Genomic DNA, 17,611 nt, shown 5'->3' with positions numbered 1-17,611 from the left:
AAGCAACAGTAGGAAAAGCTTACATAAGGCACAATTCATAACTGAATGACAATAAAAATAGTTCATATAAAATTTTGCAATAATGCATTGATGACAATAACAAGCCAGAAAATTTTGAGCATTGTTTCAGCTAGATTCCAGCAACTTAGTTAGTATTTAAAAGTTGCAGAGATGTCTATAAATCACCATGACCAAACAAAAGAAGGCCAAGATAATTGTTTCACAAAATATTACAATCTTTCATAATTTCAACCTAAAACTAGGATCATAATCACTTCTTTCTTGGCGGTTTGAATCCTGGGGTGGGTACAAACTTCAGAAAGTTAGCGAGCCTTGCTGCAGTTGCCTCACTAGCTCCCTCCATTGGATTGAATGATGTAGAGCCAGTTGGAATAGGTGACCTTCTTCTAAGTGGCAGTTTCCCAGGTCTTGTAGGTGTGTTCTTGTTTTGTTCATGCTCCTGCAATGCAGACAATATTTTGACATAAGGCCTATAAAATAAGACAAATAATAAAAACACGTTACATGAAGCATTATTAAACACAATACCTTTTGGGAGTTTTCAGCTTCAGAGTATGAGGGCTGAGACAAATCAATTTCAGCCTGCTGGACATCCACATCCACAAAAGTGGCAGGAGCAGGGGCAGATGTAGTAGCAGTAGCAGACGCTCTTGCAGTTCTAGAGCCTGTAGCAGTAGCAGAGGCAGTTGCAGCTTGAGGTGCATTGGAAGTAGTTGTTGTAGCTGACGCAAAGGCAGTTACAGTGACATTCTGAGCAGCAGCCTTAGGGTCTTTAGCAGCAGCCTCCGCAGCTTTTTTCTTCTCAGCCTCTGCAGCTTCAGCAGCCTTCTTCTTCTCACACCCTCTTTTTGTATGACCTTTCTGCAAGCAATACTTGCAAGTGAATGGTCGTAGCTGTCTCTTCAGAGTGGTGGTTGGCTTTGATTTCTTGCTAGACTGACCCCCCTCATCCGCATGCTTCCTTCTCTTGGTTTGGAGCTGTCCAGGTTTCCTCTTAACCAAAGGTGCCAATGGTCTGTTGGCCTCAGATCTTTCCCATAATTGTTGGCCAGGTAAAGGATTTATGTGGTGGGAGTAAGTGGCTTTGTAGGACTCCATTGTGAGGAGCTTGTGGCAGAAATTCTCTGGCCACTTGTTGACCCTAGCAATAGCAGCACATGCGTTCACACATGGGATTCCTGCAACACCATAATCAGCAATAACAATTAGGTGCATAGTTAATTAGACTCACTAGGCAGAGTAGTTAAATAATTAAGTAACAGTTAAATACATTACCTGTTAGCATCCAAAACTGACAAGTACATAGCCTTTTCCCCAGATCCACTACATGGTGTGTAGGGTGTCCATGTACCTCGAACTTCTCGTATCCGGTGTCTCCAGCCCAGATTGGTTGCCATTGCCTAGATTCCTTCCTCAGCTTCTCCAGTCTGCTCTTGATCACTAGGGGAAGTATCCCCACATGGTTATCCAACTTCACTTTATTTTTGGCCATCGTTCTCATTACGAACATCCTAACCTCTTCCAGCAGTGTGATTATAGGCTTCCTCCTAGCTTCCTTAATCTTTGCGTTGAATACTTCGCACGCATTGTTACATATTGAGTCTAACTTTGGCTTGTGACTGAACTGAGATCTTGCCCAAGAATGTGTTGGCCACTTTTCTAGGTATGCCCATGCCTCCGGATTAAGCCGCTTCAACTTTTCCCTATGTTCCCTGAATTCCTCAAAGGTTGTGGCTCGTGCACAATCCCACAGCAACCCTCTTAGCTCCAGATCTTTCCATTGCTTGTTGAAATTCTTCCACAAATGCCATACACAGAAACGGTGATGCACATTGGGCATCACCTCCTGTACAATATTTATGAGTCCCTGCAACACAGAGTGGATGCAAATAATAATTAACACAGATACAACAGAGAGAAGTTTGTAGAATACACAGTTATATGCTCACCGAATTAGAGCCTGACTTTTTTAATTTTCACCATAATAGACCCTGGCTTTTAATATTTTCACCATAATAGTCCCTGAGTTTCTATTAAAGGCACCATAATTGTCCCTAACTTTTACTATCGTGCATCTACAGTAGTCCTACTCACATATCAGCAAGTCTCTTACAGATCCAGGATATTATAACACAGTGAAGCAACCAAACTGGAAACTATATCAGAAGGGATTAGCAGCCATGTACGTTTTGCATATCAGATATGAAACACCAACCATGTGTCTTGTAATCTCCCAAATCTGCGTGCAATAGTTCCAAGAACCATTTTCAGTTGGCAGTATTTTCAACTTCCACAATTGCCCAAGCAATGACATATATGTGGTGGTTTGCATCCTGCCCAATAGCTGATAGAATCTGCCCTCCAAAGACAGTTTTCAGGAAAGCACCATCAAGTCCAATGAGTGGACGACATCCTGCCTTAAATCTATTCTTGCAGCCACTTAAACACACATACATTTTCTCAAATATGACATCACCGTTTGGCTGTGGGATGGTGCAAATTTGGACAGTTGAACCCGAGTTGGTCTTCAGCAGTGTCTCCCCATAGTCCCTCACCATTTCATATTGTGCCTTTTCATCACCATATACAAGGTTTCTAGCATCAGACAGTACCCTTGAGATCGAGTTCCTATTCAATGACAGATCATACTTGGTCTTGAAGATGGTGTTTGCATCACAATGCCTGAAGTTGGGATACTTTCTAACTTTCTTCACCAGCTTACTAGCAACCCAGTTACGATTGGCTGCTCTGTTTTTATCCTCCCTTGCACAGCTATGATCATCTCTGAAAGTCTTCACTTGCCAGCAAGTATCGTCTCGGTCCTTGGAAGCAAAGATAACCCAACTGCATTCCTTCACCTTGCAAACTGCCCTAAGCCTCTTCATATCATTTTTATTGAATCGAATATGCCTTCTCTCCTGGATGGTGTGCTCCCTAACAGCCTTTTTAAAATCCCACTTCGTATTAAACTGCATTCCAACCTCTAAGTGAAGCTCCCCGAACCTAGCCCCCTCTCTAAAAACTGGAAACACCTCATCAGACTTGGTCTCCTCTTCTAATTCGTCTTCAGAGTTGGGTGGGATTTTCATCTCCAATGAATGCCAAGAGTTGGCACCATCAGAATCAGTCCCATAATCGTATGCATCATAATCATCATTCTTATCAGTTCCAACTTTCCCAAAATCCACTTCAACATCAGAATTACCCTCCACATAAGCATCGTCATCAACACAAATCTTCTCCTTCATCTTATTCTTTCCCTTACCCTTATCCTGTGAATCACTCTTATTACTTGTTTTCTTCTTACCCTTTACCTTACGTGAAGGAACAGGGTCCGCAGCACATGAATCAGATGAGCTGTCTTTCTGTACTGGTTTATAGGGCTCATCTTCTGAACTATCATCAGAATTAGAGGACTCCTCATCAGAGGACATCAACATCACTGGGATCTTGCTACCCTGCCCCCTTTTCTGAGTCTTTGTGCCTCCTATCCCAGTGGCAGACCTCATGCAATACCTCCTATGAACTTTTGTTTGACTTGGTTTCGGGGTGTTCTTGGCCTTCTTTTTAAGTTTTTGTTCAGTCGGCACCTTAACAGATGCTTTTACCCCATCCTCCCTAGGTCGACTCACATTAGCAGTAGGATTCTTTTCATGATTTGGCCTAGCACCATTGTGTGGGGCAGCTGCAATATTTTCCTTAGCTTGCGTCCCAAGGTCCCTTACTTGATCATCAATGTATACCATAACCTCCTTCCCTTCTATCAGTTCAGGTGACGAAACCTCATGTTCAATGTAGATATCAACAAGACCTGCATTCTGTGAACCCATCTCACACATCTCTCTTAGGTCTGCATCACTATTTAACTTCCTCAATCCCTCCCCTATGCTCTTTCCAGGTACAAGCCACCAGACTTCCTTCATTCTGTCACAATCTAGCTCCTTATAATAGTTTCTCAGGTAAAATACATCCAGCCTATCCACCTCAACATCACCTAGGCAGTTTCTGTTGTCTGGATAGTAACCAATCTTTCCATCCATACCCTTTTCAAAACTTCCTCCATGATGAAACATAATGTCCAGTACTTCATCCATCTGCCAGATAAGTAAACAAACAAATTAAACACATGCAACCCTTCTTTGAGGAAGAAAAAAATAGAGCAACCCAAATCCCTTCCTAACAACATAACCACAAAAAACCTAACAACATAGAAATCTAAACAAAACACCAAACGAAGATGAACTCTCCCTCAATCAACACACCACGTGAAGAGCCATCAGTGAAAACCCAAAAAAAAAAAAAATTTAAACTTCAACTACACATTGTATTACTAACCTTGTTGTAGCTGACAATGACAATACCCTCTACTTCAACAACTTCGTACCTGTGGCGTCCTTCCTTCTCCTGGCAATGAACTCAGTCAAGCACTAACCAGAACGTGCCCTAATGTCACAGCATTCTCTGGACGACACAGCATTCTCTGGACGACAGAGAGAAGAAATGTCTGAAGAGAAGTAGGAGAAAGACTAACGAATGATCAACCCTCTCCCCAAGCAACCTTTCAATTCCCCTCCAAGGCAAAACGACGTCATCCTGATTCATTAACACCATCCAGGCAAAACGGCGTCGTTTAAGGCCGCCTACGTGGACCATAAGTAGCCAGCTCAGTGCTCCGTCTGCTGAGTCACGCCGGATTTGGGTAGAGGGACCAGGATTTCGCACGGAGCTCAATCTGAAGGGTGCAATTAGAGTATTTCGAAAGTTAGGGGTAACATTGATGCACGGGTTCAATCTGAGGGACCATTATGGGATTTCACTCCTTAAACCCACAAATAAAATGTCTGACTGTTGCATCAGAATATGCAACTTTTTTTTCATGCTATTGATTGATTTGAATCCTATATCTTAAGCTAGCCAACAAAATAATTGAGTAAATTAAAAGAATCATATAAAATTCTCCTACCAAAAAGGTCATATATCCCAAGATATGTAAGAAAGATATGTTCGCCCCACACTCAAGGGGAAGAAAATAGAAAGTTTAATTTTTCTAAGAATTTTAACTTAAAAGATTTCAACTAAAGATCTCAATAAAAATTAATTCAGTTTCCTATTTAGTTCAACAACATATTACTCTAAATTAAACTTTTTTATTCTCACATTTTTATTTAGTTTTGTATAGCCAATTTTATTCTCACATTCATTACTTTATTTTCAGTTATTAAACAGCTAAATAAAAAAATATAGGAATAAATAAATTAAGTAGTCTTTTTATTATAATACTTAGATAGAGACCTAGAAAAAACAGGAGAAATAATAAGAGATACAAGACTAATATTAATATCTACAACATAGTTTACAATGCAGAATTTGTAACAATTCAAAAGTTATAAAAGTTAAAAGCCTATACTTAAGACAGTTAAATTTTTATATTTTATATGTAGATATTTAAATTCTAAATACACAATACTAAGGGTGTATTTGAATTCTCATCCCACACTTTTAACACACACAAAAAAATCAATAAAAGAATTGAATTAAAAATCTACAGCCTAAAGAAATTTATTACATCAAAAAATTAATATAGTAGAAAATATATAAAAATTGACAATTTTATTTAGGTATCCTTGTTGGAATAAATTATTTCAATTGACCCAGATCATCTATATTGAATCACCAAAATATATTATAATGCAGAAGCGTACCTTTACTCATAAGAGTCAGAAATTGATAGAAGGATTTGAATTTTGTGGTACTTTCGATCTTTCTCAACCAAAACCTTATGTATTTCTAGGTGGCTGAATTGTTACTCTTTTGATGGGGAAAGAGCGACAAAGGCGGCCTTTGGTATATTGGAAACCGAAACCCTAAAGGCCTATTTATATTTGAGCATGGCACCCATTAGACCCTAAAGCCCAAATAAAATAGTATCTAAAGTCTAAATGATAATATATCTAAAATCTAGAAGATAACTATCTAAGAAACAAAAGATAATATCTGATTTTATTCTCATTTAGTTCCAAATCAAAAGTAATAATGACTTATTTAATTTAGTATTTATAATAATAAATGAGATCACCATTATTAGATGATTTAGTTAAACTATTATTGAAATTTGGTATGTAATAGTACAAAGATCTCTATTGAATTAAAAAGACAAATACTAATTAGATTGAAGAATAATTTTTTGAGTTATATTTTTGTTGTTTTCTATGCTCCTGAACTTGATTATAATTTACTGAGTATGAGACAGTTGTCTGAGAAGGATATAAAATGATAACATATCGTAGATACTGCACTGTATTTGACAACAACAAAAGGTTCATAGATAAAGTAAAGATGATTTCAAATAGATATTCTAAAACTCCCACAAATTACAAGTAAAATTTGTACAAAACTAATTTTTGTTACTATTTAATTTAATCAATATTTTAATAGAAGGATTGCATTGTCCTAAAATAAAAAAATTGAGAATAATTATAGACAAAGACCAGATTGAATTTTTATTCTTAATTGTAGTATTAAGTTATTGACATAGCATACAATACCATACAATGACTACTGACTAGTGTTAGACTTATACAACCAAATAAAAAACTACTGAAGTAGCCAAAAATAAGATACTCCTATGTCTAGGTTTCTGAGAGATGCAGGCAAAATTATCAGCCAAAATAAGTGCATTTGAGAAGAACTATAGTTGTTCATATTGAAATTTCTGGCAGTTAAGTGATTTTGTAGTGGCGGTAGATGTGGTTGTTTTTTTTTTTCTTATCTTGCTACAAGTTTTTTCTCTACCTTTTGCTGCATCGAGTAAAGTATTAGGTCATCAAAATTGTTTACTCTTAATCAATCTAAACTCTAAAATATATAAAATAGCCCTATGTTTCAAAGGATTTCTCTATGTTGTACTTTGGACAAAGTATTAAACAGTGTGAATTTAAAGCATGATCTTCTTTCCTATATGGTTAACCTTTTTCTGGACACTAGCATAAGTTTCAAAGTGAAATGAAAGAACATGCAAAACAAATAAACAAAACAAGCAAAAATGTATTCATTGAGCACTTAATACATGAATAGGACCTGTACTTTAGGTTCACCTCCCAAAATTTGGTTAGTCGCTCTCTATGGAAGAAAGGTGAAGATAAAACGCATGTTAAATTAAACAAGCCAATAAAATGTATATTAAACACATAACAGTGTAGTCCAAAATATTATTCTTTTCGAACATTTCAACATTTATCACCTCATCTCCAGCTCTTCAACACCAAAATAACTTGCTTGACTTTTTCATCGTAATATGGAGCCCTTAAACTAGATATAACAATCATAGCTCCATGCTCTTGATCCATATAATCTTTCGGGGGCCACTCTAATGAAGTCATCAAAAATGACTTCCGCTGAATTTCAAAGCTGCACCATTGGATATTATTTTGGGATTGAAAATTTTATGGACATGTGTCATTCATGATGGACAAGAAATTAAAGTTGGTGTAGCATAATTTTTTTATTTTGGTTCAATATGTTAAATGAATCTAGTTAAACCGATATAAAAATAAATCGGTTTATAACGACAATTAAATTTAATTTTAATTATTTTTATTAATAATAAGCTGGTATACCCTATTCCCGCCCTCTCTTTGAGCTAGCAATTTCCAAAATCCTTAATCCCACCCTCCCTCTTCTAAGCCATCAATTTTCAAAACCCTCAATTCCATCCTCCCTCCCTTCTCTGAACTATCAAGGGTTAAAGATTTCAGAAGGAGAGGGTAAAAATTTGTTGGGATTTCTTGTAATAATTTTTCGGAAGAAGTAACAGAAGTCATGTTTCTACAGCAAGAGGTAAGTTGAGTGGTGATTTTGAAGGAGCCCAGTGTTTCACTAATCCATGTTTCTTCCACCACTAAATCTCCTATGGTCATTTCTTGCAGGAGGTATAACGACAATGTAAATCTCGTCACCACTAGCACTCCACTCCTTTATTCACTCCTTTCCAACAAAAATGAAGTAATGGATCTCTATTTTTATTTTTTTTTGTTCTAATTGTTGTTGTGTTCTTGATTTGGTTGATAATTGGTAATTTATAATTTGTAATTGTAATTTCTAATTGTTAGGTTATTCTTTCTAATTGATAATAGCAATTTATGTTGCTAAAATTTAATCATTGATATAAACGTTAATTTGCAAACTATTTGCTTGTTCAGAATTTATGGTGATTACTTGATTGGCATTGAGCCTAATTTTAGCCAAACACACAAGGAATAAATTTTGTTTTCATGTACTCTAGAGTGTACTCTTTCATATTAGAAGTGAGCGGAGATAAAACATCATAAATAAATTCTTTAAATTAATAAAATCCGTTGACAAATTCCTTGCCACAATAGAGTTTTAAGGATAGTGTTTCATGGCTTTTGGAAATGGAAATAAATGCCTTTCCATAAATTTGTAAAATCTTTACCTGCTTTAAAGTTGTGTATATTCAATAATAACCCTTGTAATAATGTAGATTAATATTTTTTCTACCATGTCATTTTATTTTATCATTCAATTTATGACAACAATCAAATATTCTAAATGTCATCTCAAGAACAAATTAACTTTTAGTTTTAGGATTACAAATAATCATATATGAAGTGATATATTTCATATCAAAATTATTTTTTAAATTTTATCTTAATCATTAATTTACATAAAATGGTGCTCTAAATTTATTCTAAATCACTAATTTACACTTAATTAGAGATTTAACAGTGAACTTAACATTAAATTATGTTTTATATTAAATCTCAACTTTTAATTAATATTAATTTTCAGTGTAAAAGTGAATTTCATATATAGTAATGCTTTAATTTTGATTGAAATCATTAATTCACACTTAATTAGAAGTGCAAAAGAGAACTTCATATGATTACATCAAATCATACTCTAAATTTGATATTAAAAACTAATTAACACTTTTTTTTGTTGTCATGATTATGAATTTCAAATTAAATATGTTCAAATTTTTATATGACCGCTTCGCAGGCTGAGTTAGGAGCTTGTTATTATGTACTTTTGACCCTCCATTCCCATTTTCTACTTGTTACACCTATAATCTCTAGGTTTCTTAGCACGCAAGTTATCTCGTTTTCTGAGCGTTGCACTTTTTTATTTTTGCGATTTTGTTTTACATGTTTTTCAAGGCTCCTAGTTTATTATATTCTTTCTGCTATTATATGTATGTATTTTATTTTAGAGGTCGTAGTGCCTCGTCACCTCTATTTTATATCCTAGGTGTAAGGCTCTGTATGGTAGGGTGTTACATACAAACAAAAATTTTAGATTAAATCATACTCTAAATTCACTTTACAGATACAATATCACCTTAATGGAGAACTAATAAAATTTTATCATATATATAATTATGTTGATAAAATAATTAAAAAATATAAAATTCTAAATGAACTAAGACTAAGTATTGGAGGAACAAATTTTCACTTTGAATTTCAAATATCTATTTATAATATATGGTCCCATAAATATTTTCATATGTATAACTTATTTTTTAGTTTTTTATTTTTATTATTGAAGGAGAAAAAATTAAGTAAAATTATTAATTAAAATATTAACCAAAAAATATATTAGTATTTTTAAATTTGAATCATATAGTGGTTTGGTTCAATACAATTTAATAAAATCCGACCAAATTAAAAGTAAATCACGTGAGACACTTGTTTCAATCACAAGAACGAACTTGTTTCAATCACAAGAACGACTTCAGGAGAAGTCATTTTTAATGACTTCATTTAAGTGGGCGCCTAATCTTAAATGGCCAAGAAAAAAATTGGAAGAAAAATCAAATATAAAATTATCTCTATTATTAAGAAAGGCATATTTAACATTCCAGTTTTAAACATTAATTTATATCTAATTCTACTCATAAATCTCCTTTTTTATTTATACATGTACTCCCGTGTACTCCCATATCGTTTTGATGGACATATATACTAAAAAAAGAAACGTATTATCTAAAAAAAAATCCATATTTAAAAAGTTTTGGATTGGGTTCATTAGATTTTGACATGATAAAATTTGAAACTAAATTAACATAAGACAACATAATGAATAAGTAAAGAAAAAAAAAACTTCATCTTTATATCAAAATAGAAAGATAGAGAGTGCAAGCGAAACTATTTATAAGAGTACTTATCCTTTTAAAACATATTCAAATGAGAAGGTAGTTTCTCCCTGAAAAGAGGAGACACCACTTTTTGTGAAGTATCATTGTCGTCTAAGTAAACAAAGTAAGCCATAACGTCATTTTCTATGAAGAAGCATGCGTTGGTGGCAGGAGAGTGGTGAAAATGCAATTCCACAGAGTCAGGATCAGAAATTAGAGAGTACCACAGTTTGGAAACGCACTTAAGGCGAGCGAGATGTCTGATAGTTTGATTAATAGTTTGATTTTAGACGTTGTTTTAATGATGTGCAATTTTCTCATTTGCTATGATTCCTATACTTTGCCATATCTCCAAATCTTGTTTTTTTTTTTTTACTTACTACTAGTTCTGCGCTAATTTGGTTAATTTTCACTTCTTGATTTAACAGTAATTTTTTAGTGTAGTTATGTTGTTCATTATTTTATAAAAATCAAATTGTAATGTAATCAAAGAGACTAATTCATATACATACAATTTTACTATTTATATTTTGTAGTTGTCAAATTTTTTTATTCGTACTCATTCTGGCCAAATGCAGTTTCAGTACCCAATTCTATAGTATGCATTAATTTAGAGACTTTAGTGATAGAATAAAATGATTTAATTGAAAATAAATGTTAAAATTATAAAAAAAGTACCAAAAAAGTACAAAAAAGCACATATTTATTTATTTTAATTTTTATTGATACCATTTTTTTAAATCCAACAAGTTAAAATTCTAAATTTTAATTAGTATGTAAAATTTTTGAAATATAATTTAAAGTTATAAAATTTATAATTTAATATTTTTTATTAAAGTTAAATTTTACTCTAAATTAAAAATGATAGTTACTTCACTAAACAAAATTCAAATTAATATTTATAATAAGATAAATGAAATTTTTAGCGGTAATGTTAAATGCAACTTTTATTTAGTCCACTCACCCAGTTTTCAGGATAACTCCCTCACACTTTTCTTTTTCTCCAAATCCCCTATTTGTTATCTCCTGCAATTGATTCAAGTTTGATAACATACAGCCAACCCTTTCGCTAATAAGATTCTCTTCAGTTTCTCCAAATCCGTAATTTCTTAGTTCTTACACTCATATCAAGCCAACTAACCTTCAAAGCAAATCTGTTTCGCTTAATCCGTTCCTTTTTAGGTTCTGAGTACCATTGCACTAGACATTTTGTGGAAGAGTAAGGGACCAGGATTTGCAGTTCGAATGCCGTCAGTTCGAGTCGTCGAAGAAGCAAGCAAAATCAATCCGATTCTACCGGCAAACCCGAATCGCGAAGAAGACTTAAGGAACCCTAAATTGCTCCATTACACCTCCCTCACCGTCACTCTCTCTGGAGGTAGTGCTCTAAATCTTACCTCTCTAACACACTGTCTGGTCGATTTAAGTTTTATCTTCTTGTCCTGTTGTTGGTAGAGATGAGTGCGTTGACTTGGATTTGCATGTTTTATTCTTTTATCCTTTTGTAGGCATAGAGAATGAACTACTGGTATAAAGTATAATTTAAATGTATAAATATAACTAGTTACTTAGTAGTATGTATTAATGTGATTAATTACATTCCTAACTAACCTTAGTTCTCTTTTATATGGTAAAATTCCTAAAATCAACATTATTTTGGTAATGGCCATAGCCATAGTAAGGTAGCAAACAAGAGTTATTGTTTACATTTCTTGGCATTTCTTGTGTTTTTTACTCTTGAGTCTGACTTTATGCATCTAGTTCTGTATATTCTAAACCACTTCAGAAGAAGTTCCACCATTTAGATCACTATGGTAGCATCCATTCTTCAAACATGTAATTTTCTGTATACTCAACTTTTTTAAGAGCCTAATCTTTGTGAATATTTCTTTTTGCATGAGTGTTATTTTGTGATCATAATAATGTTAGTCAATGTAGTTCAAACTATCTCCATGAGAGAGATTTTAGTTCCATGTATGAGGAAGAAGGAAGCTCCAAGAATGGTAAGAAGCAGTTTATGTGTTTACAGGGCAGATTGATCAATAGAAATGAGGTGACAATAAGGATACTTTATTTGATTTGCTTCTTTCAACCTTTCTTTTATTATAGCACTAGACAGTAGCTGAGACTATTTGTTGACGATGATTCTTTCAATTATTAAAGCGTAGTTGTTGTTGTGTGATTGAAATTTAAAATTATTTAATAGAGAACAAGAAGAAAGAATTCATAATTGAAGTGGAGGCTATAGGTTATGTTAGACATAAACATCTTGTGTGCCTGCTTGGAGGGAGTTAACAGATACTTAGTTTTAGCAAAGCAAATCATTTTTAGTGTTTGTTTCAATGTTTAAGCTACTAATGGATGAATATGTGAATATTGGTAACTTAGAGTAATGGATGCATATTGCTATGGAACAAGGAACACTTACTTGGGAGGTCCGCATGCTCGATAGTTACTTGGTAAGTTCAACTTTCTACTTTAAAATATTGATCTTGGTAATTGCTAACACATTTCTATTTTTACTTTTAAATTCTTTGTCTCAAATGGTTTTGATTGCAATCCGATATCCTACTTACTTACATGAAATAATTGAATTGAAAGTTGTTTAACAGGATATAAGTCTAGCAATATATATTGATTGACGATGAGTTTAATGAGATGTTTTATGTTGTGAAAATGAAAATTCAGCCTTATTGGATATGCATTCTTACTTTTTTTTAACTACATTAAACTATTAATTTAAATAATGTCTTGGGACATTTTTTTCATGAATTAAGAGATAACACAATCTTATTTGAATGTTTTTGCAGGTATTCCAATGAAGACGTTAGAGATTTAATAATGATGCATTCTGATACTTGATTTTGTAATAGTTTAAACTCATTTAGTTCAGGATATTTACTTTTCAACATTATTACTTAAATTTCATATTTTTATTTCTAAGAATACCACTTATATGATATAATTTTGTACTAAGTAGCATCTTTATTTTATATATATATCTTTTATGATTAGCCACGGAAAAAACCGTGGCTAAATAACCCAGCAACATTAGTCACGGACAAAATTGTGGCCAAAAAGCCCAGCCTGCCAATATTAACCACGGATAAAATTGTGGCAAAATTATATTTGTTAGTTACATTGTTATCATTTAGCCACGGTTTAGAGTGTGGCCAAAATAGTAAAAACCGTGGCTATTCAAATGTCTCCACGAGTCACAAAACCGTGACTAACAAGCCAAAAATCGTGGCTAATTGAAAATGCATCGCCCTTGTTAGCCACGGATACCCATTCGTTGCTAACGCTTCATCGCCATGGTTTTTCTTGATTTTAGCCATAGTTTTTTCCATGGCTAATCACCGTGTCTAGACTTTTCCTTATAATAATAAGAAGAAAGACAGGGAAGTCAAGTCCATGTTTCTTCCAAAATTTTAGTTTAATATCATAATTATCTATTTATTAAAAGTTAATTGTGTTAAAAATTTAAAGAATTATTAAGAATGCTCAAGAGTTTTTATTAATTAAGGTATTTAGTTATTAAATGATGACAAAACTAAAGTATGTAAGCTGAACGAGACACATTGTTTTCTAATATAAATTATATCTCAGTTATTAGAAGACATTAACACTTTAAAAAATCAAAGCAAGCTCTACAAACTTCATCAATCATCGCCAATATATACAATTAGTTGTTTAAAATTATTATTTTAGTATTAAAAATTGTCTATATAAAAGTACATATGTCTTATGTATTTTATATTCTATAAAATGAAAATATGTTATGAGAATTGAGAATTTTTTTTTTATTTTTTTATTTTATGAGTAGTAGTGAATTAGAAAGATGAAAAATATGATAATGTTATCTGTATGAGTGAGTAATCTTAAAACAAATAAATTGTTGGTATTATACTTACATTTGGTATCAGAATTGGTTAATTCAGTACATGATGTTTAAGAATTTGTGAGGTGTATAAGAGTTCTCACATAGTTGTTTATTCGAATCGGTATGACAAACACTTTTAATATTGTATGTTTTGGTCCCAAATTAAATGGGAACCTCGATTATAGTTATTGAGAGATTTTGATGTCTACCCATTTAAAAACTCAAAATCTGTAAAATTTTATTGAATCGGGTTTGCAAGAAAGAGCATATGATTCCCAACATAAGAGAGATTAATTGGCGCTATCTCAAATTCATCAAGGAGTAGATTATGGGGTGTTTAACAAAATAGAAAATGCCAAAAGTGCAAAAGAGGCATAGAACATGTTGAAACTGTCATACAAAGTCGTAGATAAAACCCAGAAAGCAAAGTTACAGTCTTTACAAAGAGAAAATGAAAGGTACGAGATGTCTAGCTTAGAAACTGTTGAGCAATATTTTACTCGTAGTGTAGATTTGTTCAATAAGATGAGAGTCTATGGAGAAGATATGTCCGATAGTAAAGTGGGAGAGAAAATTCTTCGCACCATGCCAATGAAGTATGACCATGTGATGACTACGATACTAGAGTCACACGATATGAATACCACGACAATTGCAGAGTTACAAGGAACTATGGAAAGCCACATCAGCAGGATATTGAAAAAGTAAAAAAAAAATCAACAGAGAAAACCCGGAAAAGCCAAGTGAATTTAAACAATAATGCAGAATTAAGTCATACACAAGAAGGACGAGATCGTAGTTTCAATGTTCAAAATAGAGGTAGAGAAAGTTTCAGAGGTAGAGGTCGTAGCAATTACAACTAAGAAAGCTTTGGTGCTTTGATGTTTTGGCTGGTTATATGCACTTTTTTGTGCTTTGTTTGAAACGCTCTTGTACCTCATTTGATTATAGTGGAACTATTTCATTGGTCTGGACGACTCGTGATTTTTACCTCTCACATTGAGGGGGTTTTCCACGTTAAAATCTCGGTGTGTTCTTATTATTGCTTAACTTGCTATATTTGCTTGTTATAGTTGCTGCCATATTGTGTTGTGAGTGCTTCCATATTGTTCTTGTGTTGGACATTTGTGTCGTTTTCGCTGCTAGGCTCTTTCATACTTGCATCAGAGCTTGTTGGTATTTTTCTGGGCTTGTGAATCTGTGAACAATGGAAGCTAATACTAATACTAATAGGATAATCACTCTTAATGGTCCTAATTATGATTTGTGGAAGTCAAAAATGAAAGATTTGCTTTATGTCAAGAATTTTCATCAACCAGTTTTTGGTACAGAGAAGCCTAATGATAAATCTGATGATGATTGGACTTTGTTGCATAGACAAGTCTGTGGATATATTAGGCAGTGGGTTGACGATAATGTGTTGAACCATATTATTGGAGAGACACATGCTCAGACTCTTTGGATTAAGCTTGAACAGTTGTATGCTCGAAAAACTGGGAATAATAAGATGTTTTTTGATCAAGCAATTGTTGGCTTTGAAGTATACAGATGGGACATCAATGACAGATCACTTGAATAATTTCCAAGGAATTATGAATCAATTATCTTCCATCGGTATCAAGTTTGATGAAGAGGTTCAAGGATTGTTACTTCTTGGCTCCTTACCAGACTCGTGGGAAATTCTCAGAATGTCATTGTCCAATTCTGCTCCTGATGGTGTAATCTCTATGGATCTTGCCAAGAGCAGTGTTTTGAATGAAGAGATGAGAAGAAAGTCACAAGGTACATCGACTACACATTCAGATGTTCTTGTTTCTGAGTCTAGGGGGAGAAGCAAAAGTTGAGGTCCTAAAGGTAGAGATCAAAGCAGAAGCAAGTCTCGAGGAAAGTATAAGAATATTGAGTGTCATCATTGTGGTCAAAAGGGACATATGAAGAAATTTTGTTGGCAGTTAAAGAAGGAGAAAACCAAGGCAAGTAAAGACAAGAGCACAAATAAAGATGATGGTAGCAAGGAAGACAAGGTTAATGTAACTCATGATGATTTTCTTGTTGTTGAGGAGTTTGAATCTGTTAACCTTGTTGATAATAGCACTAGTTGGGTGTTTGATAGCGGTGCTTCTATTCATGTTATATCTAGGAGGGATTTGTTTACGTCTTATATTCCTGGTGATTTTGGTGATGTAAAAATGGCTCATCAAGGTGTTGCAAAATGTGCCGGTGTTGGACAGGTTTGCTTGGAAACCTCCAACGGTACCAAGTTGACTTTGAAGCGTGTGAAGCATGTTCCAGATATTCGGTTGAACTTACTTTCTGTTGGTAAGTTGTGTGATGAAGACTTTGATAGTGCATTCTCTCGTGATAGTTGGAAGCTCACCAAGGGTTCCATGGTTGTTGCTAGAGGTACTCGACACTCTACTCTTTATTTAACTCAAGCAAAGATTGTGAAAGATGTTGTTAATGCTGCTGAGTTTGTTGATGAAACTGATTTATGGCATAAGAGATTATGTCATATGAGTGAGAAGGGCATGAATATGTTATCCAAGAGAAATCTTTTATCTGGTTGTAAGGTTGCTTTGCAAAAGTGCAACCATTGCTTTGCTAGGAAACAGAACAGGGTTTCTTTCAAGAGCCACCCACCTTCAAGGAAGTCAGAGATACTTGACTTGGTGCATTCTGGTGTATGTGGGCCGATGAAGACAAGAACACTTGGAGGGTCTATCTATTTTGTAACCTTTATTGATGATCATTCTAGGAAATTATGGGTTTACTCTTTAAAGACCAAAGATCAAGTTTTGAATGTGTTCAAGCAATTTCAAGCTTCTGTTGAAAGAGAAACTGGGAAGAAGTTGAAATGCATTCGTACTGACAATGGTGGTGAGTACTCAGGTCCATTTGATGCTTATTGTAAAGAGCATGGTATAAGACATCAGAAGATTCCTCCGAAGACTCCTCAGTTGAATGGCTTGGCTGAAAGGATGAACAGAACATTGGTTGAAAGAGTTAGGTGCTTATTGTCATAGTCTGGATTGGCAAAATCCTTTTGGGGTGAAGCTTTGAGCACTGTTGTTCATGTCTTGAACCGGACACCATGTGTTCCCTTGCAGTTTGAAGTGCCAGAGAAGGTATGGTCAGGTAAAGATGTTTCTTATGATCATTTAAGAGTCTTTGGATGTAAAGCTTTTGTTCATATTCCTAAAGATGAGAGATCTAAGCTTGATATAAAGACTAGGCAGTGTATTTTTATTGGCTATGGCATGGATGAGTTTGGTTACAGGTTTTATGATCCTGTTAGCAAGAAGGTGATTTGGAGTAGAGATGTTGTCTTTGTTGAAGACCAAACATTGAAGGATATTGATAATGCGGAGAAGCCAATGGTTCAGTCTAGTGATGATTTTTCTGACTTGGATATAACTCCCTCTATGCCTATGGTAGAAGATGGTAGAGTTGAAGTTTAAAATAATGAGCATGATACAAGTGCAGGTGAAGATGGAACAATTGATCCGATACTTGATGAAGTTGGTGATGATGATCAAGATGAACAACCAACTTTG

This window comes from Arachis ipaensis, chromosome B02, assembly GCF_000816755.2.
Source record: "Arachis ipaensis cultivar K30076 chromosome B02, Araip1.1, whole genome shotgun sequence".
NCBI lineage: Eukaryota > Viridiplantae > Streptophyta > Magnoliopsida > Fabales > Fabaceae > Arachis > Arachis ipaensis.
Note: the sequence above shows the minus strand (reverse complement) of the source record.